General features: G+C 43.1%; 1 protein-coding gene and 1 pseudogene across 14 annotated transcripts in view; one reads left to right on the top strand and one right to left on the bottom strand.

Moving 5' to 3' along the window:
- Nucleotides 1-26112, bottom strand: part of tanc2a (tetratricopeptide repeat, ankyrin repeat and coiled-coil containing 2a) — a 1120879-nt gene that overhangs the window by 886225 nt on the left and 208542 nt on the right. The gene's annotated exons all lie outside the window — the stretch shown is intronic.
- On the top strand, nt 6403-6636 carry LOC139234230 (U2 spliceosomal RNA; annotated as a pseudogene).

Genomic DNA, 26112 nt, shown 5'->3' with positions numbered 1-26112 from the left:
CCTCCCTTAAATTAATCTATGCTAGTCTTCTCAACTCCCCATCATCATAGGCAGTCCCTCAGAATCGAGGAAGACTTGTTTCCACTCTAAAAATGAGTCCTTAGGTGGCTGAACAGTCCAATATGAGAACCACAGTTCCTGTCACAGGTAGGACAGATAGTCGTTGAGGGAAAGGGTGAGTGGGACAGGTTTGCCGCACGCTCTTTCCGCTGCCTGCGCTTGATTTCTGCATGCTCTTGGCGATGAGACTACCCATTGTGGTAGCGAGACTTTCTAATCACTCTGAGTAAAGAAGTTTCTCCTGAATTCCCTGTTGGATTTATTAGTGACAATCTTCTATTTATGATCCCGACTCTTCCTGTATTTTGTCACAGTTCTCCTCTGTATTTACTATTACCTCCCAATTTAGGGTCATTCGTAAATTTTGAAATTGTACTTCCGATTCCAGAGTCTAAATCGTTTATGCAAATGATGAACAGTGGTCCCAGCACCAATCCTTCTGTAACACCACTTCCCAGCTTTTGCCAGTCTGAGTAACTACCTTTAATCCCTACTCTCTGTTTTCTAGCCAGCAAAATGGCAATCATGGATTGAATATCAGTTAGCCACACTACAAAATCAATAACATTTAAACCATAGCATCCTCGACACAGAAAGCCATCCTCCCGCCGCCATCACAAAGGGGAAAAGCAAGAGACTAGAATAGGCAGCTTGGAAGGGAAAGGAAGTAGAATGATTAAAAGAGGTCAAGCAGGACAACATATATATATTTTTTAAATCAGGAAAGGAGAAGGCAACAAAATGAAAATTGCTAAAGCAAGGTAATCTAAACTAAAATGTACTTATCCTAACATAAAGAGTACAACAAAATTAGGGAAAGAATCCTGGATTAGAACAGAAAATCATGACATAATAGCAGTATTGAAAAGTTTTGGCAGTCTCGTATCGGGCGTGTGGACAATGTGGCCCATCCAACGGAGCTGATCGAGCGTGGTCAATGCTGGGGATGTTGGCCTGAGCGAGAACACAGACAATGATGTGCCTATCCTGACAATGGATTTGCAGAATTTTGCGGAGGCAGCGTTGGTGGTATCACTACGTTCTTTGAGGTACCTGCTGTACATGGTCCACATCTCTGAAGCAAATAGGAGGGCGGGCATCACTAATGCTCTGTAGACCATGAGTTTGGTCCTACGGATATTTAGTGTAAGGCCCATGGTCTCGTACACTTCGGTGAAGGTGTTGTCGATGGTTTGGCGCTCGACCTCCGATTGTGCGCAGACGCGTCATCTACGAAACAAGCACTCTACTCGGAGCTCCAACCCGGCAAGAGAGCTCCAGGTGTGCAGAGGAAATGCTTCAAGGACACCCTCAAAGCCTCCTTGAAAAAGTGCAACATCCCCACCGACACCTGGGAATCCCTGGCCCAAGACCGCTCAATATGGAGAAGTATCCGGGAAGGCGCCGAACACCTTGAGTCTCTTTGCCGGGAGCAAGCGGAAGCCAAGCGCAAATAGCGGAAGAAGCGCACGACAACCCAAACACCTGCCCCTTCAACCACCGCAGACTATAGATCCTGCATTGGACTCAGTCATCTGAGAATTCAGTTTTAATGTGGAAGCAAGTCATCCTCAGTTCCGAGGGACTGCCTAAGAAGAGGAGAATAATTTATAAGTACCTGCAGCTAGGTCAGGATTGACAATGAAATACTCGAGTATAAAACTTTAAATGGGATAGGAGGAAGGATGACAGCATTAGAAACAATATCATAGCATTGGAGCAAAAGAGCATAATTAGAAAATTGATCGAAACAAAATCATTGCCTTGCACTTGTGTGGCGTAAATGTTACTTGCTACCTATCAGCCCAAGCCTGAATGTTGTCCATGTCTTGCTGCATGAGGGTATGGACGGCTTCAGTCTCTGAGTCGTCGCGAATGTTTATACTGATTATACTGAACACTGTATAATCATCAGCAAGAATCCTCACTCTGACCTTCTGAGGGAGAGTAGGTCATTGATGAAGCAGTTGAAGATGGTTGGGCCTAGGACACTGCCCTGAGGAACTCCCACAGCGATGACCTGAGGCTGAGGTGATTGACCTCCAACAACTACAACCATCTTCTTTTGTGCTAGGTATGACTGCATCCAGTGGAGAGTTTTCCCCGATTCCCATTGAATTCAATTTTACTAGGGCTTCTTGATGCCACATTCAAATGCTGCCTTGCTGTCAAGGGCAGTCACTCTCCCCTCACCTCTGGAATTCCGCTCTTTTGGCCATGTTTGGACTAAGGCTGTAATGAGGTCTGGAGCCGAGTGGTCCTTGCTGAATAAGCAAATGAGAGAGATAGCCTGCGACTTTTTCTGATTAAAAGGAAGGAAAAAAAAAAACAGAAAAATAGTATCGTGGATAAGCAAGGGAAATATTAAAAACGATGGAAAGTAAAACTCAAATAAATACATTCCAGTAAGGAAACAAGGGACTGTACTGAAGGCTTATGTTCCATGAATGCATAATAAATCATCAAATTTTAAACTTAAGTATATTTGGTGTTAATGAAGAAAAAAGTAAAAATGACCTGGATTCAGTTAGTCAGATTTATGAAAAGCAAATACTGTATTATATAGCCTATACCAGGAATATAGACCATAGTAAAAAAATCAGCCATCTAAATGCATTTGATGTTGTCCCACTACAAAAATCAAATAGCATGTACCTGTATTATTACATAGTCCAGCAAAACTCATATTTCAGAGATTCCTTTACCTTTTGCACAGAAACCCAGAATTACTTAACAGAATACTGTATGGAATGTAAATCAGTCTATATCCTCTAATATCATGGGTGCTAAATAAAAATGTATCAAGGCTGTACTTTATTCCCATATAACTGGTAATGGAAAAGTTATAGCCATTTGGCAAAAGATTATGAAGAGTGTACTCACTGAGTAACAAAGTTTGTTGGCTTTCTGGAAAAGATCAAAAATAACAGCAGTACAAAACTGTTAAACACAAATAGCTTCAATATCACTTGTAGCTTAGATTTTTTACACTGGTACATAATGTGATGTTTGAAAGGCCAAGACCCAAAAATTACAATTATGCAGGAAGTAAGACCAACCACCACTTAACTGCACAGCTAATGCTTGTTTCAAAAATGTTCAATTCTCTTGAAGTCCACTTCATTGATAATTGACCATCAGACCTAGAGAGATCAGAAACTGTAATATGCCAATCTTTAGAAATTGGACAACTTCCCCATACTTTATATTTATGCACCTGCCAAAGTCAACTTCCAGAGGAATAGCATTGTTCACTCCTGATCTCTGAATCAGCAGGGAATACCATAGTGACAAACCATTGGTTAGCTAAATATGACTGGGTTTATTGTAAGAAATAAAATCATATAGAAATAAAAGTGAGATTGGATCAAACAACAATTGGGTAGTAGCATGCTCAACTATAACAATCCTTCGATTTTTTTTTTAAATCAGTTTTTGTCTCTTAATTGTTTCCCATGTTAGCCCTCCTCTCCTAAAAGATGAGATATGATAGCACTCTCTGCTCCCTCCAGCCCCACCCGCCAGTGTCTTTGAAATATGACACCAGAGTGAACTGGGGGAAATAACTAAAGCATTTATTTCCAGATTCATCTAGCTTCTGGCTACAAAATTGTCAATCGCTTGCAGAACAAAGACGCTATGTTACTAAGCTAGGGCACCCAAAACCTGTGCTGACAAGAAAATGCTAATCCTGACAGAATATGCACCTATTCCATCATATAAACACTGCAACTCATCTGATCACTTCTCTGCAAGCAAGGGGGTCTGCTTTCGTGCAGGCAGCCTGAATCCATTTTCAGGCTTGTGATGTCAAGAGAAAGGATAGGCTTCAACTTACCACCAGCTAAAATCAGAAAAATCCTTCAACTATTCCACACAAGAAATACCACAATCTTTTAATTCAAAACGGGAGGACTTCAGTCCTCCAGCAAGACATATTGGGAGCCATGATACGCCCTCAAGTTAATAGCAAACCATATATATCCCTGATCTATGCCGAGTTAGCTGATCTCCAGCCAATACATTTGTATACTGCTTACATATTTTGACTTGTGTTTGTTCCTTCTAATTTTTTAAAATCCAAGATAGACTTTGGCGGTATTTTTGATTTTCAGAACTATTGTGATGTATTTAAAATTTAATCATCAGTTTTTTTCTCTTAATTGTTTCCCCGTTAGCTCTCCTCTCCTCTCCTAAAAGATGAGATATCATAGCGCTGCCTAAGTGGTCTTTCTTTTTAAACTGAGCTGAGGTACTGAGCAGCAGCCGATTGTTTAACTGTGGAGTTATCATATCTGACCTCAACTCTCTCTCAAACTCACTTCCAGCAAGGATTACAGGTGCAACTCGCTAAATTTTATCATCCTAAGCTCATGAACCAGAGGTCACAGTCTAAGGATAAGGGGTAAGCCATTTAGGACCGAGATGCGGAGGAACTTCTTCACCCAGAGAGTGGTGAACCTGTGGAATTCTCTACCACAGAAAGTTGTTGAGGCCAATTCACTAAATATATTCAAAAAGGAGTTAGATGAGGTCCTTACTACTAGGGGGATCAAGGGGTATGGCGAGAAAGCAGGAATTGGGTACTGAAGTTGAATGTTCAGCCATGAACTCATTGAATGGCGGTGTAGGCTAGAAGGGCCGAATGGCCTACTCCTGCACCTATTTTCTATGTTTCTATGAACGTGAAGGCCAATTCTCAGGTTACAAATATCACCCAGCTAAGATTGGTATACTCAGCAGAGACTTGGCAGAAGGTTGAAGCTCAGTACTACATCTTGCAGTACATTTATCCACTAAACAACTGGATAAGCCTATACAAAACACAGACCTCACAAGCCAGATTCTTCGTGCTGGTAAATTAGGCTTGTTCTTGAGGTGCATCAAGTATGAGAAAGAAGGAAAAAACAAAGACTCATGCAAAAATGACTATATATGCGCACAAATTATAAAAATGTGTTATTTTGCCAAAACAAGCTTTTCTATGCTATCAGAGCAAGAGCTTACAACTCAATCTTACATCCAGAACATAACTTACAAATCTATTGTAAGTATGGCTGGCAAATGCAAGTATGGGGTTGGCCGACATAGCCATTTTAATGTACCAAGAATCGGAGTGCAAGCTTAATTTTGTTGGGTAAACTGCAAGGGAAAGGGTCCAAGAAAGTTAAAATGAACAATTCAATCTGGATCAGTTCAGTCTAAATTTGATCAGTTTTCCTTTTGTAACTGCCGTAATCAATGTCAACAAAAATATTGTGTAACTATGAAGGCTGAAACATAACTTGATACTGTAGGTATGGTTACCTTTCAGCAAGGGAAAATTATTTCTATAAATTGGCTGGGAAACATCTCAGCAGATTATTCTTTCACTAAATAGACTTGCAATTCTTTCAAAGAAAAAATACATTTAGCCAAATCCTGATTGAAATTCAATCCTTCTCCATAAAGAAATGGTATAGCTCACTACATTGGTAATTTCAAGTCAGTTGAAGACAAACAAAGCTGCCGGTAACAAAAACTTAATTATCCAAGATTCACTCGACAAAAACAAGTAAAATTGCCCAAGATATAATCTTTCAAATGAGTATAGAACTTAATCAGAAGGTTTAAAATATTATTTTTCCTCTTTGACAATGCCAGGACTTTCAAATCGAAAATCTAATGATATAAACAGTTTTTTTTAAGAAAACAGCTTCCGTTACCAGGTGACAACTTGAGAATGGGAATCTTTTTAAACTTCAAAAGCATATTTGATACTCAAAAGGAATACTTTAATTGAAATACCAAGTACATTTAATTTCTAGAAATCCAGCTGCCAGTCTCTAATTTAGAAATCGAGATTAAAGGGTAAAAAAAAACTTCATTCCGGTTTAATGGAACCTTTTCTGAGATTCCTTTTCATTGCAAAAGCATGAATCTTTAGATCTCCAATTTAATCATTATTTCTGAGATATTTCTAAAAGCCTTTAAGAACACTGACATTTTCTAAACTTATACAATTAAATAGTTCCTGTGTCAAAACCACGGTTATACTGCAGTAATCCAAAGATGTTAAATATGAACAATCTTTAACTCTTCCACTTGCAAGACTACTATAATTGTTGCATGGCTAGTTACTGATCAGCATTCACATTTTAAAGTATTCATCTTGGTGGCCAACAGTTTAGAACAGAGATATCGCATCATGGCAGGGTGAAGATAAATGTATTACATTGTGAACCGCAGATATTGAATATTTGAGGAAATCACAATATTAAACAAAACATGAGCACATCAAATTGTGCATTTCAGGACATCTAGTTCAGATGTTAATAGCTACACCTGGTGCATGCACACAGAAGAGCTTCGCGGCCTTTTGGCCAAGATCATGCGTAACTGACCTGACAGGGGAGTAACCATGACCAGAAAGTGGTTCTCCCTGGATCAGGAAGGTGGTTCTCCTATGCTTTTTGGAAATAGGTGGTGGGTGGGGGGCTTGCCCCGTCCACCTCCATAGAGATGGGTGGGGGACGCCCCATCCAACTCCATGCACGAACCTGGTATTGCAGTACTTCCAGGAACGGTGCAGCCTTGGCTCTAGGCCTTTTGGCTAAGAGCAAAATCATTGGCGCAGAGTGATCTTTGTTTGGGCGTAAGGTGACCTTTGGCGTTTATGATCTGACAAGTTGATCTGACAAAGAATTGGAAAGATTGGCAACGAATAAAACATTTAAAAAAAAACAGGTGTCCACTCCTACAGTCCGAAGAGCCCTGAGACCTGTTGAAATCTATCAGGGGCAAACTTGGCAGGGATGGGAGTACATACCCCCCCAAAAACTCTGTTTCACTCAACCAAGAGAGAAAATTACCTTGTTAATTGGAATGCCATGCTCTCTGCAATTAAATTTCAACATTCTATTTCAAAAAAGATTTAAGCTATATTCGTACATGGGATAAAGGAAGCATACTATGGCTACCCACTGATAATTATCAACATTAAACATTATTTTGATCTTTCAATGTTATCTTTTGGCTTTGAAGAACACCTCATAATCACTTGTTCTTTTCTTTGCAAATTTAAATATTTGGTCTGAACTAACTCTCACTCTTAATGAGTTAGTTGTAGTTATTTGAATGCCACAATAATTTAATTTTAATTTTATTTGGTTGAGATATAGGAGACTCTCATAAGACTGCAGTTACTGTGCAGAGAAGGTTGTGGTGGGCCTTCTTCTTGGTCTGATGCAGTCCCAGTGATGGTAACAGTGCTCCCATAATGGATTTAGGTAAGGAATTCTAGGATTTTGCACCAGCAATAACAAAGGAATGACAACAAAGGAACATCAGCATATGTCCAAAATCAGGATAGTATGCAATTTGGAAGTGGTGTTCTTGTGTTACTGCTCATGTTCTTCTCAGTGGTGGAGGTCACCGGGCTGGGAGATATTGCTGAAGTAAGTTTGGAGAGTTGCTGCAATGCATCCTGCAGATTGTACATATGGCAGCTATAGCACATAGAGGAAAAGGGAGTATATTAAGTTCAGTGGCACTAATCAAGCAGGCTGCTTTGCCCCAGATGATGTTGAGCTTTGAATGCTGCTGAATTTGCATCCATCCAGGTGAGTAGTGAGTATTCCATCATACTCCTGACTTGGGCCTTGTAGATAGTGGGGATACATTGAGGGGCTCAGGAGTACCCAGCTTCTGCCCATCTCTTGTAGCCAGTGTTGCTACATCAGGTTCAGTTAAGCTTTTGGTCAAAGATAATCCATTCCCTTCCCTAGGATATTGATGGTGAGAGCTTGGCGATGTTGATGTCATTGACGTTCAAGGAGAGATGGTTGGGTTTTTTGTTGTTGGAAATAATCATGTCACGCATTCAAGTGGCACAAATGTTATCGGCCTAGCTGAGTGTTGTAGCCCGCATGGGTTGCTACATTATCATAAGAGTTGTGAATTGAGCTCAAGATTGTGGAATCATCAATGAACAATCCCCACACCCACTTCCCAACCTTCACCTTAAAATAGAAGGAAGGTTATTGATGAAGCAGCTAAAGTTGGGACCAAGGACACTTCCCTGAGGAACTGTAACAGCATTATCCTGGCACTGTGATGATAGGCCTCTGACATCTTCCTGTATTGTAAGACATGATTCCAGCTACTGGAGAGTTTTCCCATTGACCTCAGTTTTGCTAGGACTCCTTAGTATCATACTCAGTCAGGTGCTGGCTTAATATTGAGGGCAGCTCTTGCCAACCCTCATCAGGGGTGGGGGGCTGGAACAAATTGGAGAGAAGATAGACAGAATCATATTTTTTGAATACTGTTACATTAGACTCTCATCACCTTCCCGAAAATAAGTTGTTTTTGAGGAAATGCATCAGTCTTGCAAGAGAATCAACTCTCTATCCCGACCTCTTAATTTTCTCTCCTCACGGGTCCCTCATTTCAAAGATCTGAGCTGCCCTCAGTCAAGTTGGTTTGCTACCAGATCGACAATGCAACCGAGTGCATTTTCTAGTGGTCAGCCAGCAGCAAAATGGAGGCATATCAAATCAAATTTTTCAGCCCTGCTACAGGGATCCAGCTCTTTCTGGTGAATGGTCATCGACCTGAAATGATAAGTCTGTTTTTCTTTCCACAGATGCTATGCTGCCTGACCTGTTGCGCATTTCCAGCATTTTCTGTTTTTATCCCAGCTCCCCTCTACTTGGAACATCCCCATGTAGTCAGCCGAAAGAATAATTGTTGCACTTCCTCTTTGATGGTACCCAAGGGACCACATTCAAGTTGTGTGCATTTCCAGAAGGACAGAGATTACCTGCAATTCCCAACACCCCAAACTTCCAACACTGTACATTCCATTATGGAAGGCAATGGCAGCAGCTCGACATTTCTCATTATAGATAAGAAAATTATCTGGAATTAAAGTGACCCAAGCGCTTCCAAATGACTCAAAGCAGTGAAAAAAAGTTAACTTTGATGCATTCCTCATTCATAAAGTAAAGCCACATTTTAATTACTTAAAAAAAAAATTTATTCATGGGATGTGGGCATCGCTGGCAAGGCCGGTATTATTGGCCCATCCCCAATTGCCTTTCAGAAGGTGGTGGTGAGTCACCTTCTTGAATCCCAGAGTGCAGTTAAGAGTCAACCATATTGCTGTGGGTCTGGAGTCACATATAGGCCAGACCAGGGAAGGACAGCAGATTTCCTTCCTGAAAGAACATTAGTGAACCAGATGGGATTTTACGACAATCCGCTAGTTCCACGGTCACCATTACTGATACTAGCTTTTTATTCCAGATTTATTTAATTAACTGAATTTGAAGTCATGTCTCTGGATCATTCGTCCAGGCCTCTGAATTACTAGTTCAGTAACATAACCACTATGCTACTGTACCCCATAATATTACACAATACTGTGAGCATATTTGCTGTTAATGCAATTGAGATTTAAATAGGGAAAGGGCCAGATTTTCGGCTGGATTGCGACCGGGTTTTCGCTGCGTTTTGACCCTCCGCGGCGAAAACCCAGTCGCAAAGCCCGAGTGGAATCCTGGGCTCGTTGTTTGTGCTGGCGATGGGAAGTACCACCGGGGAGAGGCGTGCCGACGCGGATTGCGTTACCGTTGTACTTTTGGCACTCTCCCGACCCCTACGCCGCACCCATAAAACCAACAGGTCAAACTTGTCAGCGTAGCTCTGCCAGCTGCGATAAGTATGGAAACCTGCAGAAAAGTTAAGTTAAAGTTTTTATTTTTAAATTATTTTTCAGCGATTTGGTAGCTAAGAGTTTTGAGTGTTTTTTTGCAATTTTTCTCCCCCTCCCAAGCCTCTATTGCAGTGCAAACGACTACGGACTAAAGTTGCCGAAACTTGGGTTTGTGCCACGAATAGTCATGCAACGCCCCCTTTACCCATGACGTAAAGGCCGAAAGTGCGGCCTAAAAACGATAGCGCAGCGAAAATGATAATTTTGACGTATTGCTTCCGTTTTCGCTGAAAACCCCGAAAGCCGAAAATCCAGCCCAAGCTTAACTCAGTCACTATATACCAAGGAAGTCATCTATCCAATTTATGAAAGCCTGGTATCAAAATGCTTTTGCATTACTGGGTCAGTCAATGAAAATATACAGCAAGGTGGCCCCAACCAGCAGGTCGGGGCCATAAAAGGAGCAGCAAGCAGCGGCCCCTGGACAGCATGGGGGCATACCACTTCAAGGTACAGCGCGAGCTGGTGCAGGAGGGCGACGGCAGCGAAGAGGGACGTCACCAAGGTCCAGGTCAGTGATTGGAGCATGGGCAGATACAGCAGGAGCAGGATACAGTTGGGGCGAAGGAGCAGCGAGAGAATGTAGAGGGATGTGATTGGGACCTGGGAGAGGTGTGAGTTCGGGGCCGGGAGAGGCGTGAGTTCGGGGCCGGGAGAGGCGTGAGTTCGGGGCCGGGAGAGGCGTGAGTTCGGGGCCGGGAGAGGCGAGGGCCATGGGGCAGCATGGGCCAGCCCACACTGCGATATGTGAGCGCACTAGGCCCGTACAGCAGAGCTGGTCTCCAGTCGTCTTGGGTAATCCTTGCCACTGGACCAAGCCCTAGCTCTGTCAAGCACGTGTGGTGGCTGGTGTGCAACGGCCACCACGAGTTTAAAAAAAAAAATCCACGCACAGGTATCTTCCACCCTTCAGGATGTAGTTCGGGATCTGAAATATTCGGTCCTTCATTGAAACACCTGTGAACTCATCCCTTTTTGGCGTGGAAGCAATTCATCCTCGTTTCGAGGGACTGCCTAGGATGATGACGAGAGCTTCAAATGGCCATTGCCTTCAGTGAATCAGCATCATGTACTCTGATAATATTCAAGTGTTATAACAAAAATAATGAATCTTAATCAAATGCTGTAGGAATACTCAATTCATCCACTTTGTCTAGCCTTTAAGTGAAGAGTAAACTTGAACTCATTAATTCTGTTATCTCCTATTAATGTTGAAGGGAAAATGCATTAGTGTTAATACAATTAATTATTCTAGTGCCATTATTTGCCCTCCCCAAAATGCTAATTCTGCAAAAAATGAATAACTATGTGGCGAAGTGGGAGCAAGCACTTACCAAACACAAATTTCTTCCTTCAATCATCACCAAAACATAATTAGTCATTCATCTTTTTGCTGTTGTGGAATCTTGCTTTGTGCAGAGTGGCTTTGTTGTTTGCCTACATATCAGCCACTGCACTTTAGAGTAGTTAACAGCAGGTGACTTATTTTAGGAAATTTGAGATAGGCTCAGGTACGATATAAATGCAAGTATTTAATTATTTTTCTTTTATTCTTAATAAATGAGAATACACAATATAACTTGGGCCTTGGATTTGAAACTGGACAATACCTCCAGTATAATTTTATGATTTCTCTCTTAGCCAGTCCCCTGGAGTCGAGGATGACTTGCTTCCACACTAATATGAGTTCTAAATGGGGTTGTCCATGAGGGTCCCAATGTTGCAGGTCCTGAACTTCAATTTAGGAGGGTGGAAGATGCCTGTGCGTGAATTATTTTAACTTGGGGTGACCATTGCACACCAGCTACCACACGAACTTGACAGAGCAAGGTCTTGGTCCAATGGGAAGGGGAGCCAAGACGATTGGAGACCAGGCTCTGCTGCATGGGCTGAGCACAGACACACACCTCTGAATCTAGAAGCCTCTGGCCTGCAGACTTCTCTACAACCAGCAGGCAGCAGAGTGGGGAGGGAGGGAGGGCGGGCTAGGTGGTGAGGAAAAGAGAAAAGGAAAAGATACAAACGCGCACACACAGATAAACAGAGACACAGACAGACGTACACACACCCAACTATACACACAAAAACAAATGCGCACACACACACGTACACAATGTGCTCAAATCCTTCCATGGTAGAGGTGAGGTTTTATGGTTAGCTGTACTATTCAATCATCAAAAAGGGAGAACTAGTCATAGAACATAGAAACATAGAAAATAGGTGCAGGAGTAGGCCATTCGGCCCTTCTAGCCTGCACCGCCATTCAATGAGTTCATGGCTGAACATGCAACTTCAGTACCCCATTCCTGCTTTCTCGCCATACCCCTTGATCCCCCTAGTAGTAAGGACTACATCTAACTCCTTTTTGAATATATTTAGTGAATTGGCCTCAACAACTTTCTGTGGTAGAGAATTCCACAGGTTCACCACTCTCTGGGTGAAGAAGTTTCTCCTCATCTCGGTCCTAAATGGCTTGCCCACTTATCCTTAGACTGTGACTCCTGGTTCTGGACTTCCCCAACATCGGGAACATTCTTCCTGCATCTAACCTGTCTAAACCCGTCAGAATTTTAAACGTTTCTATGAGATCCCCTCTCATTCTTCTGAACTCCAGTGAATACAAGTACAGTTGATGCAGTCTTTGATAGGTCAGTCCTGCCATCCCTGGAATCAGTCTGGTGAACCTTCGCTGCACTCCCTCAATAGCAAGAATGTCCTTCCTCAAGTTAGGAGACCAAAACTGTACACAATACTCCAGGTGTGGCCTCACCAAGGCCCTGTACAACTGTCGTAACACCTCCTTGTCCCCGTACTCAAATCCCCTCGCTATGAAGGCCAACATGCCATTTGCTTTCTTAACCGCCTGCTGTACCTGCATGCCAACCTTCAATGACTGATGTACCATGACACCCAGGTCTCGTTGCACCTCCCCTTTTCCTAATCTGTCACCATTCAGATAATAGTCTGTCTCTCTGTTTTTACCACCAAAGTGGATAACCTCACATTTATCCACATTATACTTCATCTGCCATGCATTTGCCCACTCACCTAACCTATCCAAGTCACTCTGCAGCCTCATAGCATCCTCCTCGCAGATCACACTGCCACCCAACTTAGTATCATCCGCAAATTTGGAGATACTACATTTAATCCCCTCGTCTAAATCATTAATGTACAATGTAAACAGCTGGGGCCCCAGCACAGAACCTTGCGGTAACCCCACTAGTCACTGCCTGCCATTCTGAAAAGTTACTCCTACTCTTTGCTTCCTGTCTGCCAACTTCTGAAAGTCCAAATACACCACATCAACTAATTCTCCCTTGTCCACTCTACTGAAACATCCTCAAAAAATTCCAGAAGATTTGTCAAGCATGATTTCCCTTTCACAAATCCACGCTGACTTGGACCCATCATGTCACCTCTTTACAAATGCGCTGCTATGACATCCTTAACAATTGATTCCATCATTTTACACACTACCGATGTCAGGCTGACCGGTCTATAATTCCCTGTTTTCTCTCTCCCTTTTTTTTTTTTAAAAAAGTGGGGTTACATTGGCTACCCTCCACTCCTTAGGAACTGATCTAGAGTCTATGGAATATTGGAAAATGACTGTCAATGCATCCGCTATTTCCAAGGCCACCTCCTTAAGTACTCTGGGATGCAGTCCATCAGGCCCTGGGGATTTATCGGCCTTCAATCAATTTCCCCAACACAATTTCCCGAATAATAAGGATTTCCCTCAGTTTCTCCTCCTTACTAGACCCTCTAACCCCTTTTATATCCGGAAGGTTGTTTGTGTCCTCCTGAGTGAATACCGAACCAAAGTACTTGCTCAATTGGTCTGCCATTTCTTTGTTCCCCGTTATGACTTCCCCTGATTCTGACTGCAGGGGACCTACATTTGTCTTTATTAACCTTTTTCTCTTCACATTTCTATAGAAACTTTTGCGGTCCGTCTTAATGTTCCCTGCAAGCTTCCTCTCGTACTCTATTTTCTCTGCCCTAATCAAATCCTTTGTCCTCCTCTGCTGCGTTCTAAATTTCTCCCAGTCCCCGGGTTCGCTGCTATTTCTGGCCAATTTGTATGCCACTTCCTTGGCTTGAATACTATCCCTGATTTCCCTTGATAGCCACGGTTGAGCCACCTTCCCTTTTTTATTTTTACGCCAGACAGAGATGTACAATTGTTGTAGTTCATCCATGCGGTCTCTAAATGTCTGCCATTGCCCATCCACTGTCAAACCCTTAAGTATCATTCGCCAATCTATCCTAGCCAATTCACGCCTCATACCTTCAAAGTTAGCCTTCTTTAAGTTCTGGACCATGGTCTCTGAATTAACTGTTTCATTCTCCATCCTAATGTAGAATTTCACCATATTATGGTCACTCTTCCCCAAGGGGCCTCGCACAACGAGATTGCTAATTAATCCTCTCTCATTACACAACACCCAGTCTAAGATGGCCTCCCCCCTAGTTGGTTCCTCAACATATTGGTATAGAAAACCATCCCTTATGCACTCCAGGAAATCCTCCTCCACCGTATTGCTTCCAGTTTGGTTAGCCCAATCTATATGCATATTAAAGTCAGCCATGATAACTGCTGCACATTTATGACATGCACCCCTAATTTCCTGTTTGATGCCCTCCCCAACATCACTACTACTGTTTGGAGGTCTGTACACAACTCCCACTAACGTTTTTTGCCCTTTGGTGTTCTGCAGCTCTACCCATATAGATTCCACATCATCCAAGCTAATGTCCTAACTAACTATTGCATTAATCTCCTCTTTAATCAGCAATGCTACTCCACCTCCTTTTCCTTTTATTCTATCCTTCCTGAATGTTGAATACCCTTGGATGTTGAGTTCCCAGCTCTGATCATCCTGGAGCCACGTCTCTGTAATCCCAATCACATCATATCTGTTAACATCTATTTGCACAGTTAATTCATCCACCTTATTACGGATACTCCTTGCATTAAGACACAAAGCCTTCAGGCTTGTTTTTTTTAACACCCTTTGTCCTTTTAGAATTATGATGTAGTGTGGCCCTTTTTGTTTCTTGCCTTTGTTTACCATGGAGTGTTACAGCACAGAAAGAGGCCATTCAGTAAATTAAACATGCGACATGATTTCTATATGAATGCTTTCAGGTGCAATTACTTAAATGATAATGAAGAAAACAAATCTGAAGATTTGAAACAGAACTCTGAGGCACCAGTGAATCACACATTGGGACAATGTACTATCAGCTGCGAAATAGGAACTGAAGATTTCAACGGATCAATATAAATATTATGTAAACAGTTATTCCAAAAAAGAACAGGCCTGCTGCATACAAGAATCAAAAAGGTCCATTTTGTAGGGATAACTCATTAATCTACAAACTAGTCTAAATTAGCCTCAATCCCTGGTCAGAGGTTCAAATTAATTCAGAACATACCTAAAATAAGTAGTAAAACACTAGATTGACAAATCCTATAGTTTAAACATAGCCACTGCCACTTTAACTGGTCTTGCTCTCCTACACAACAGCTTCTCTTGCCATGATCCCTTCCCCTCTCCACGAAGAAACTTCAGAGTCTAAAATGGAGAAGGAAATCAAATTATGTACGTCATATTCCCTCACGTTTCTCTCCAGCAGAGCAATTTCTCTAAGGTGGTGGATTCATCTGCATAAACAGAGGATTGCAGTGGTCGCACTGCGATCAGATGCTCTGCTCAATTGCTTGAGCACTAATGTTTAAATGAAAACGTTCCCTCAATCTCCTACTTTAGTTGAAATTCCGGCAAACAGTGACAGACCAACAGGTAGTTGCAGAAAAGATTTGCAATTAGCAATGGGAGCCAATCATTGGCTTTGATCTAATCTATGTGATTTTGAACACCATGGTAATAGAGTTCCTTTGCACTGCAATTATTCTGTTCAAGATCATTCTTTGTTCCACAGTAGATGCTGTGCAATGTTCTTCATAGTTCTGAACTTCATTCACTCAATCTAAAGGGAGAATAGTCATTATATCATCACATCAGTGGATTAGAGAAGTGACAAGAATGTATTGGTTGGAATGAAAAAACCCAACAGAAAGCAGAATTTCAATGGACAGCACATAATCTAGGCTGATACTTGCAGTACTAAGGGAGCGCTGTATCGTCAGAAGTGCCATCTTTCAGATGAGATGTCAAACCATGGCCCCATATACCTGTTCAAGTGGAATTCAAGAGATCCCATAACAATTTTCAACAAGTAGACATGCTTCCGGTGTCCTGGCAACATTCCTCCCTCAGCCATCAATACTGAAAACAGATTCAATCAATTTGCTGTTTGTGCGATCTTGCTGTGCACTGACTGGGTGCTGTGATAACCTGCATATTAAGTGGCTGCATTTCAAAAGTAATCCACCACTTGCAATTTGGGACAGCTGGAAGATGTGAAAAGGCATTATATAAGCACAAGTTCTTCTTCATAATGTTGACCTGGCAACAGTCATGGATTTATTTGGGGAGAGGGTGGAGAAAACTGTCCTTTACAAGTCACTAGGAAACATACAAGCCTGGGGAACATCACTGGTCACATCCCACCACTCAGTAGCTATCCTTTATCTTGATTCTCTGCTATGTTCCCTCTAATGTTTTTGGGGCCATGCGGCCCCTTTAACGGGTTGTGGTTCATCCCCACTGGCACCTGGGAACCCAAGACCGCTCTAAGTGGAGGAAGAGCATCCGGAAGGGCGTTGAGCACCTCGAGTCTCGTCGCCGAGAGCATGCAGAAATCAAGTACAGACAGCGGACGGGGAGCGTGCTGCAAACCAGACTCCCCACCCACTCCTTTCTTCAACCACTCTGTAATTCCCGTGTTGGATGCTAGAGTCACCTGAGAACTCACTTTTAGAATGGAAGCAAGTCTTCCTCGATTTCGAGGTACTGCCTATGATAATGATTCATTCAAAATTCTGCGCATGTGTAGTTTTCCATTTAAAAACTGGTGAGCCGGCTGCGCAGGATTCTCTGTCTCCTACCTCCCAACCAATTTCCAACCCAAGTCAAAATTCTACATCCAATTCCATGTGCACTAATTTTTACTAATAATCTCATGTGGAACTTTATTGAACGTCTTCTGTAATTCCATATAGATAACATGCATAGACAGTACCTTATTTACCTTATTAGTGATCTCAAAAAAATCAACTAGATTAGTCAGATATAACTTACAAAGCCATGTTGGCTCTGATTAGCCAGATATCGACAGAAACCCTTCACACGTTGGCCGATGATGCAGCCACAGCCTAAGTAGCATGAACTCCCAATTTTCTTAGCAGATGCTGACCTGCTCAGGAAATTAATGAAATATCTTTCACAATACATTAAACCAATTGCAATTTTAGACTAGGCTTACATAATGGTTTGTTACCAAGGAAAATAATTGACTAGATTGTTACACATCCTTGGTTCTAACCACACAGAACTCTAAGTGGCTCTATGAACTTCAAAATGCTGTATGTTTTCAAGGGAAGAAACATTCAGCGGATATAAAATGTCAGCATTGTTTCCTAGGAGAAAAGAAACTCGGGTGCAATTTTAGCCCTACGATCTTATGACCACCTATCTACATGCCAAACCAAGAAAGGTGGATCCAACAAAAAGACCATGAACCCTGCGAGCTAAAATAATTGAAAATGACCTAAATACTAATCTAAAATCACAAGAAACCATTGGGTCAAATGAGTTAAATATGCTAAAGATGCAAACCTCAGGCAAATATGGTCTGTCTATGGTCTTTTTATGAACCTGTAAATCACTAGGGGCTACAATTTTGCCGACTTTGCGACCTGGTTTTCACCACGATTTGACCCTCCACGGCGAAAACCCGGTCGGCGGAATCTTTGGGCACTTTTTCGCGACGCCACTTCCACGTACCACCGGGGAGAATGCGCGGTGTGAAAGGTTACAGTCATAATTTTGTCACTCTCTGCCATGCCCAGAATACCAACAGGATCAAACTTGCAGTGAAGCCCTGCCAGCAGCGGTAAGTATGAAGACCCGCAAAAAAGGTTATTTAAAGTTTTTAAAATCTTTTTTTTATTATTTTTCAGCGATTTAGTGAGTAAGGGTTTTGTGAATGTTTTTTGCAATTCCCCCCCACCCCCCAACAGCTTCTCTCGCAGCGCTACTGGCCTCGGACTAAAGTTACCGAAATTTGCCATTTGCGCCGTAAATCCTCATGCAATGCCGAGTTTACCAACGCGAAGTAAAGGTCGAAATTTTGGCTTAAAAACGGTTGCGCAGCGAAAACGCTAATTTAGGTGTAAAACCAACTTCTGCGCATGCACGGGAAAAAAAGGTTACGTTTTTGACGTCATTCCAATGGATGCGCATACTCAGTACAGGTCAGATTTGGCAATCGGACATTTTTAAAGAGCCAGTTGTGTGTGTGAGAAGGAGTACTGAGAGAGCATTGGGGAAATCGTAGCTGGAGCAATACAAGATGCAACGCAGTGCAAAGCCCAAGAATTTCTTACAGGAAGAAGTGGAGGCACTAGTTACTGTGATTGAGAACAGATGGCAGGAGATGGACACCAGCAGAGATCACATAAAAGTTCCACCCGAAGAAAAGAAGAAACGCTGGAACCAAGTTGCAGAAGATTACTGCGCAGTGGTGACCACCATGAGATCTGGAGGCCAATGTAAAAAGAAATGACAGGATCTTGGTCAAGTAGTTAGTGCAAGTAATATTTTCATTTATTCAATGGAATTGCAATTGTAAATGTGACCCAGCTGTCTATGTCCCACCAAGCAGAAAGACACCCTCTCTAAAAAGTTGCATTTTCATCTTTGCAAAGGAAAGTGGCACATAATAAAAGGGAAAGAACTCGAACAGGAGGAGACCCGGCAAATCAGCACCCACTGACACCCTTGGAAGAGAGGGTCACTGCTTTGATGGGTTCTGCCTGGAAAAAAGCAATCAGTACTGCACAAGCTGGGCCCCCACTCGAGGGAGAGGGCAAGTTCTACTTTCATCATGGTCCTTTAAATCAGCCTGCTACCTGGGCTACTCATGCCACCTATCCTGCTGCTAACCATTTGACTGTTCTGTTATCTTTTGCAGAACTTGAGGCCAACCCTGGCAATGCAGAAGGATTCAGACGAGGATGAGCCTGAAGAGGAGAACATCTTCCATTCTAACCCTCCAGACCAAGAACATGGGGGTGAGGGGGAGGGGATGGAGCTGGATGAAGCTCCCACTGTTGTACTGACTTTGGAGGAGGTGCCGCTCATGGAGGTGAGAGCCCCTTCCGTGACTAGTGGTTTGAGTGTTGGTGGGACATTCCACGGTTTCACACCTTCCAAGGTTGCAGGTCCCGGTGGTGTGGTGCAGCGAGGCACACCCAGGGCCCCACCATCCCAGGCTGTGGGTCCCAGTGGTGTGGTGCAGCGATGTACACCCGTAGGGAGGAGGGGAAGGAGAGCTCGACAGTGCTCTCCTGAGGTGCAGGATCTAACAGATGTGGTTCAGATGTCATTGAGTGCGGAGAGCATTGACCTTACCCGATCACTCCTGGACGCCATCAGTAGGGTGAGTGATGAGGTAGCGGAAGTGTCGGAGAAGTAACAGCAATGACACGAGAAATGGGAACCATATCTGGGACCATCAGTGAGGGAATAGTGGCCATGAGGGAGGGAATGTCAGAGGAAGTGCAAACCACGTCACTGACCATGAGGGAGGGAATGTTGCAGGTAGTTCAAACAGTTTTGCTCAACATGAGGGAATGTTGCAGGTCGTTGAGACATTGTCAGGGCGCATGAGGGACGACATGTTGGAGTTAGCTGCTGTAATAAAGGGAACACGCCCAGACCCCGCGTCCATTGACAGAATCAACTGTCACTCCCACTCCAATCCCCACATCAGCCTCTGAAGAGCCCAAAGCCGGGCCCTCCAACTTACCGCCTGGGCCCTCCAACTTGCCGCCTGACGCCAACGCCCCTCACCCTCACCCTCACGAGGTGCGCAGTACCAGAGAGGTTAGAAAGAATAAGCTTGGTATCAAGCCCAGAAACACTGCGCCACCACCTGCGGGCAGGGGTGGTGGAGTGTCCAAAGACCAAGCGCAGCGGGCAGTCTTAGAATAAGGGGGATGAGAGATGGGTGCAGCCTTTCTTTGCTGCTGTTATTATTGTTATTGTTACTATTCTCAAATTAAAAGTTTTTTGTAAGTAAGTTTTTAAAGTGATCTTAAAGTTTGATACAAGAATAATTTTATTCAAGTACATTGTAAACTTTTGAATACAATATATTTTCCATTAAAACTGAATCATGTTCCAGTAACACATTACGGAACAGCTCCAAACATGCTGTGTGGAATAGTTGGCACTGAGCTCTCAGGCATCAGTAAAGCATTCATAGATGAGCTGTTGGCGCAAGGTTGGAGCAATCGTTAAAGGGGCACGATGGCCCGCCCTCCTCCGCCATCGTGCTCCGGCCTCAGGCACATGTATGGCTTCCTCATCCTCATCGTCGTTCTCCTCCGTCAGCTTCCGTCTGGGTTACGCGTAGGGGTTTTCATGAGCCAGCTGGCGAGGCCGTACCTCTTGTCTCCCGGTAGCCAGCTTTGCCCTTCTGGCTGCTGCTGAAAAATGGCAGATATAACGCTGTCGCGTAGGATGAACGCATCATGGGTGCTGCCGGGGGTATCTTGCATCGATTGACATATGATGCATGTGTCACACACGATTAATGGAGTGGAAGCCTTTTCTGTTCCTGTACATCTTGGAATCCTTCAAAGGTGTTCACAAGACGATGTGGGTATAATCAATGCAGCCCCACACCAGCAATCCTGGAGAACTTTATGAAGTCATTCCTATGCGTGTACAGTGCAGCTGTGACTTGGCGAATGAAGACATGTGTTGCATGTTAAGTGATGGCGCACACATCCCCAGTTGTAGCTTGAAACGATCCGAAGGCATAGCATGAAAGTGCAGCTGTAACCTTAATTTTAACTGATAAAGCAGTCCTCCTGATGCTTCTAGGTTGTAGGTCTGCTTTGACCAACTCTCAGATCTCACTTACAATTTCTTTGCGGAAACGCAGCCGTCTGACACAGTCTGCATCGCTCAGGTAGAGGTACAAACGCCTGTCTCGATATACCGAGGTGGGTAAGGCCTCCTTCCCAGCACCCTACAGGCTCTGATGTTCCTGATGCGATGAAGTCGAATCAATTGTCTCCTATGTAGCACCATGACACAGACGGCTCGTACAAGGTATGGCATTGTCAGTATTGCCCCCATACTTAAATTTAACCTTTGAAAGAAGCTCAAAATGGCAGGAAAGCAGGCAGCACAGGTTCACAGTTGTATCTCTCCAGGTCTGTATGGATGGACCACACCCAAAGGTCTTGTGATGACTTCTCTCTCCCCCCTCAACCCCCCCCCCCCCACTGCGTCTTGTGACTTCTCCCCCTCCCTCCCGCTCCCCAAGCCTTCCAATCGGCACCTCTCTCTCTCTCTCTCTCTCTCTCTCCCGTCGCCCCCCTCCTCTCTCCAGCCTTGACTAATTGGGAGTCTTGTGACTTCTCTCTCCCTCCCCCTTCTTGGGCTCCAAGCCTTCCGATCGGCACCTCAGTCTCTCCCCCCACCGCTTATTTTGTAGCCGAACACCGAGCCGCTGTGGCCAGGCATGAGGCTGATTCTGTCGGCCAAGCCTACAACCCTCCAGCCCTGCTTCAAGACATTCGCTAATGGTGTGTGCGTGAGTAAATCCAACAAATTTACACTTCTACGTTGACCGGTAAAAAAAAATTGAACTTTATTATTGTTTGACAGTTTTCTCGACTCACTCCAAAATCTTCGATTTAAAAACAATGGCGTCTTTCAGCGCAGATTTGTGAATGTGCGCTAGTTTTCTTAACTCACCAGAAGGTTTTTCGGGAGTGGCCAACCTAAGAAAAAAATGTTGGCCAAATTGTGAATTGAAAAAACCGGCGCAGACATGACGTTAAAAAAAAAACGGCCTAGAAAAATCGTCACTAAGTCAGTTATGCTGGCGCAGGTCGCAGGGAGAATCTTTGAATAAAATAAATACGCCAAAAAAACGGTGCAAATGAGCAGGGAAAATTGAGCCCTATGAATGGGCAAATCAACACTGAAGGCCAACTTCAGTCTTCCTTAACCAATATACTGTTACTACCTCTTCCTAACTGCTGTGAATCATTTTGAGTGCATTAGAAATGTCTGGAGAAGCCACCTTAACTAGAATATCTGAAGACTGTCCCAACTCCTGCAGCAGAACTTAGGCATCCATATGCACTGCAAGGTAATCATAAGATTTACAAACCCATTTTTAAACAAGAAATGGGATTTCTATAAGCAAATCTTTGACTCCAGTATTTAGACCTCAACTCCACCCTGTGACATTCTTGCATACCTGCAAGATGTTGAATAGGATGGACAATATTTTGCAAATATCATTTCTATACTGCATGACAATAAAATCTATCCACCTTTTGTAACATACAAGATCAAATATAACTGAAATGGTTATCAGCGATAAAATGCCTCAAAGATACCTGTTTAGTTAGCATCTAATTCCTCGTCTTGTGGCTGTTTTCTCCTTGAAAAGGAAATGAATGAGAGTATACCGCATCATAAAATCACTATGCAATGGGAGCTACAAGCCTGCATTAACAACTTAACTGAAGGAAAACCCTCAGGTCAGGCATTAATCCATTCATGGCAAGTGGGAGCCCAAGCATATGTGAAATAAATTAGTTTGAAAAAATAGTCAACATAACCACTACATAACTCTATAATGAACCCACCATATTTCCACTACCTCCCCCACCCTAATAAACTTTAAATGGCAGAAGGCAATAAAAAAAGGTTATACCATAAAAACAACAGGAGTTGGGATAACTGGTTTAGGCTCAAAACATCTTAACTATTAAAGGTAGGCAACTTCCAGTTCAGATGCCTGTCCAGACTATGATTTCTTAGGGGACTGATCAAATAAAGTGTTAGCTACAGTATTTTAAGTTCAAACCTATTTGCTAGACCTGGCTGCTAAGCGCCTGGTAGTCCATACCTCGGGAGCCTATTATCAGCAAGGGCAGACATCGAATACGGGGTTCAATGCAGCCTCCAGTGCGTCAGCGCAGCCTTCGGCCACCTGAGGAAGAGTGTGTTTGAAGATCAGGCCCTCAAATCTGGCACCAAGCTTATGGTCTCTACAGGGCTGTAATGGTTCCCGCCCTCCTGTACGGCTAAGAGACGTGGACCATATACAGTAGACACCTCAAATCGCTAGAGAAATACCACCAACGATGTCGCCACCAGATCCTGGGATTAGCGTCCTCGATCAGGCCAACATCAAAGCACTGACCACATTCAACCAGCTCCGCTGGGCGGCCACAATGTTCGCATGCCTGACAAGACTCCCAAAGCAAGCGTTCTACTCAGAACTCCTTCACGGCAAGCGAGCCCCAGGTGGGCAGAGGAAATGTTTCAAGGGCACCCTCAAAGTCTCCTTGATAAAATGCAACATTCCCACCGACACCTGGGAGTCCCTGGCCAAAGACCACCCTAAGTAGAGGAAGAGCATCCGGGAGAGCACATGGAGTCTCGTCGCTGAGAGCATGCAGAAAACCAGCGCAGGCAGCGGAAGGAGCGTTCGTTCGACAAACCAGACTCCCCACCCACCCTTTCTTTCAACGACTGTCTGTCTCATCTGTGACAGAGACTGTAATTCCCGTATTGGACCGTTCTGTCACCCAAGAATTCACTTTTAGAGTGGAAGCAAGTCTTCCTCGATTTCGAGGGACTGCCTATGATGATGAGTCAAGGCAATTAATTTACTCGCCTCATCTGACTTTCAATGAGATATCCACATAACTTCTGGAATCCGCTCCTAAAAGACAAGTCCTGTAATGCTTCTCAAGATTGGGCTGCAGAGAATCAGCTGCTGTTAAAGCTCAAGATCTCCAAATGGCCAAACCACAATTCCATTAGAGGTGTGAGAACGATAGTGGCAATGCACTCAGATTTTGTGGTAAGCTGTGCTGCTTTTGCTCTACCACTTGTTAAGAGCTCCTGGTACCTGCTGTCCATTTAATAAGGGCTCAAATCGGCACTTTTTTTTAGTGTAACTATCCAGAAGCACAACCATCAAGTAAATTATTCCTTCGAACCTCTAAAGAATCCCTGCAAATTAAACTTCTCCAACTCACTCACTTTGCCAGACACCAAAGAGTGTCAGATACAATCCCACATGTATACCTGCATGATACAACTGAGGTGTGTAGTCAGCTACATGAGGCACATTATTTCTGTGCACTTTGAACCTACCTAGTCTGGGTATAAAAGCCAATTATGAACGATGTTTCTTCATCATCGCTGAGTCAAAATTCAGGAACCCCCTACTTAACAGCATTGTGGGAGTACCTTCACATGGACTGCAGTGGTTCAAGGTGGCAGCCAACCACCACTCTCGCAATGGCAACTAGGGATGGGCAATAAATGTCGGCCTATCATTTTTCTCCATATCCCAAGAATCAATATTAAACCGTTAGAACTATCCATTGTTCAGTAGCTGTAATCTGCTTCCAGGCTAATCTGCAGTGAAAAGGCTTCACTATAGTGAAGGAGATCCATAATGTAGCTTCCCATTTGACAGTAATTAAGACAATGGCATTTTTATTATAACCTTTTTTGAGAATGTTTGGGGATCAGAATACTTTGAACAGAAAGTATTTCTACCCCCATCAACTTTCCTTTCCTCTTCAAGCCAGAGGCAACTGTGGGAATAACATTAAGAAATCAACATCTCGACCCCGCACCACTACACCACTGAGCCATTGAAGCTTTCTTTTTGAAAAAATGAAATTGAGAGCCTTGGATCCAATACCTGTTCCTAATATGCACGTCAAATTATTCTTTGCATGGATAACTAAACCCAATTCAATGAGTAAACCTCATCTGGCATGGAAGTAGTTCAATATATTCATATTACTTGGCTGCATCAAACATAAAGGGACTAAATATTAACGCACAAACTTTTTGCACCCTATTCTACCAACTAATATGCTCCTTTCAAAAAGCATGTTAAATCTTTGCTGGGTATAGTTCCATTATTATTTTTAAATTATGCAGTACTTTAAAAAGAAAAATTAATGGTCACTGGATACTAATTTCTGTTCCGTTCCAACAACTTTTCAATGCCCTTTCTTAATTCTTGGCGGTATCTGTTTTTCACTATCGACAGCCATTTAATGTCTAAAACAATCAGATGTAGATATTAAAGGAGGAATTTTTTTTTAAAAACTATTAAAGAAAAAACAGTTAAAAGAATGCAAAGAAAATACAAACAGAAACACTAGGTGAAGAAGACAGATGAAAGGTACACAAAGATACCATAACATGTGTGGGACTAGCTGAAGCGCTCACGCAGTGAGCTGGCACGAGCTCATCGGGCTGAATGGCCCACTTCTGTGCTGTAACCATTTTATAATTCTATTCTATGATTATTACATTATTATTTAGATCAAGTCTATTTGGACGACGGCACAAGGCTGGGCATTTTGCTGAATCTCAATCATTTGCTAAATGATAAAATGTTTACTCGATACAGTTTTGTTTCATCCCCTCCCTCCTTCGACTATATTCTACAACACAGTGATCAATCAGCCTGGCTGACAGCTGGTATAATATAATTCAAAAGCCTGTCAAACAAGTTAGCATGATAGACCTGAGATGTAAAAAGTTACAACTATTAATTGTGCATTTTTGCAGATTTCACTTTTCTTCAATTTTTGCTGACAATATCCTTTTTATTTTGGGGTTTATTCCTCCATGGGTTTCATATTGTTCCTTTTGTCATTCTGGCTTGCTTTCTTCTATACTCAAATCCTTAAAGGAAACAGGGCAAGTTGATAAAGTGGTTAAAAAAAGCATATGGCTTACTTGCATTTATAAATAGAGGAGTAGAATATATTTTTTAATTCATTCATGGGATCTGGGCATCATTGGAGAGGCCAGCATTTATTGTCCATCCCCATTTGCCCTCGAGAAGGTGGTGGTGAGCTGCCTTGTATCTCTGAAGTCCTTGTGGTGAAAGCAATCCCACAGTGCTGTCATGGAGGGAGTTCCAGGACTTTGACCCAGCCACAATGAAGGAATGGTGATATATTTAAGTCCAGATGGTGTGTAACTTGGAGGGGATCTTGCAGGTGTTCCCATGCGCTGGCTGCACTTGTCCTTCTAGGTGATAGAGGTCACAGGTTTGGGAGTTCCTGCAGTGCATCTTGT

This window comes from Pristiophorus japonicus, chromosome 21 (assembly GCF_044704955.1).
Source record: "Pristiophorus japonicus isolate sPriJap1 chromosome 21, sPriJap1.hap1, whole genome shotgun sequence".
Classification (NCBI taxonomy): domain Eukaryota; kingdom Metazoa; phylum Chordata; class Chondrichthyes; family Pristiophoridae; genus Pristiophorus; species Pristiophorus japonicus.
This window is presented reverse-complemented; position numbering and strand designations above follow the sequence as displayed.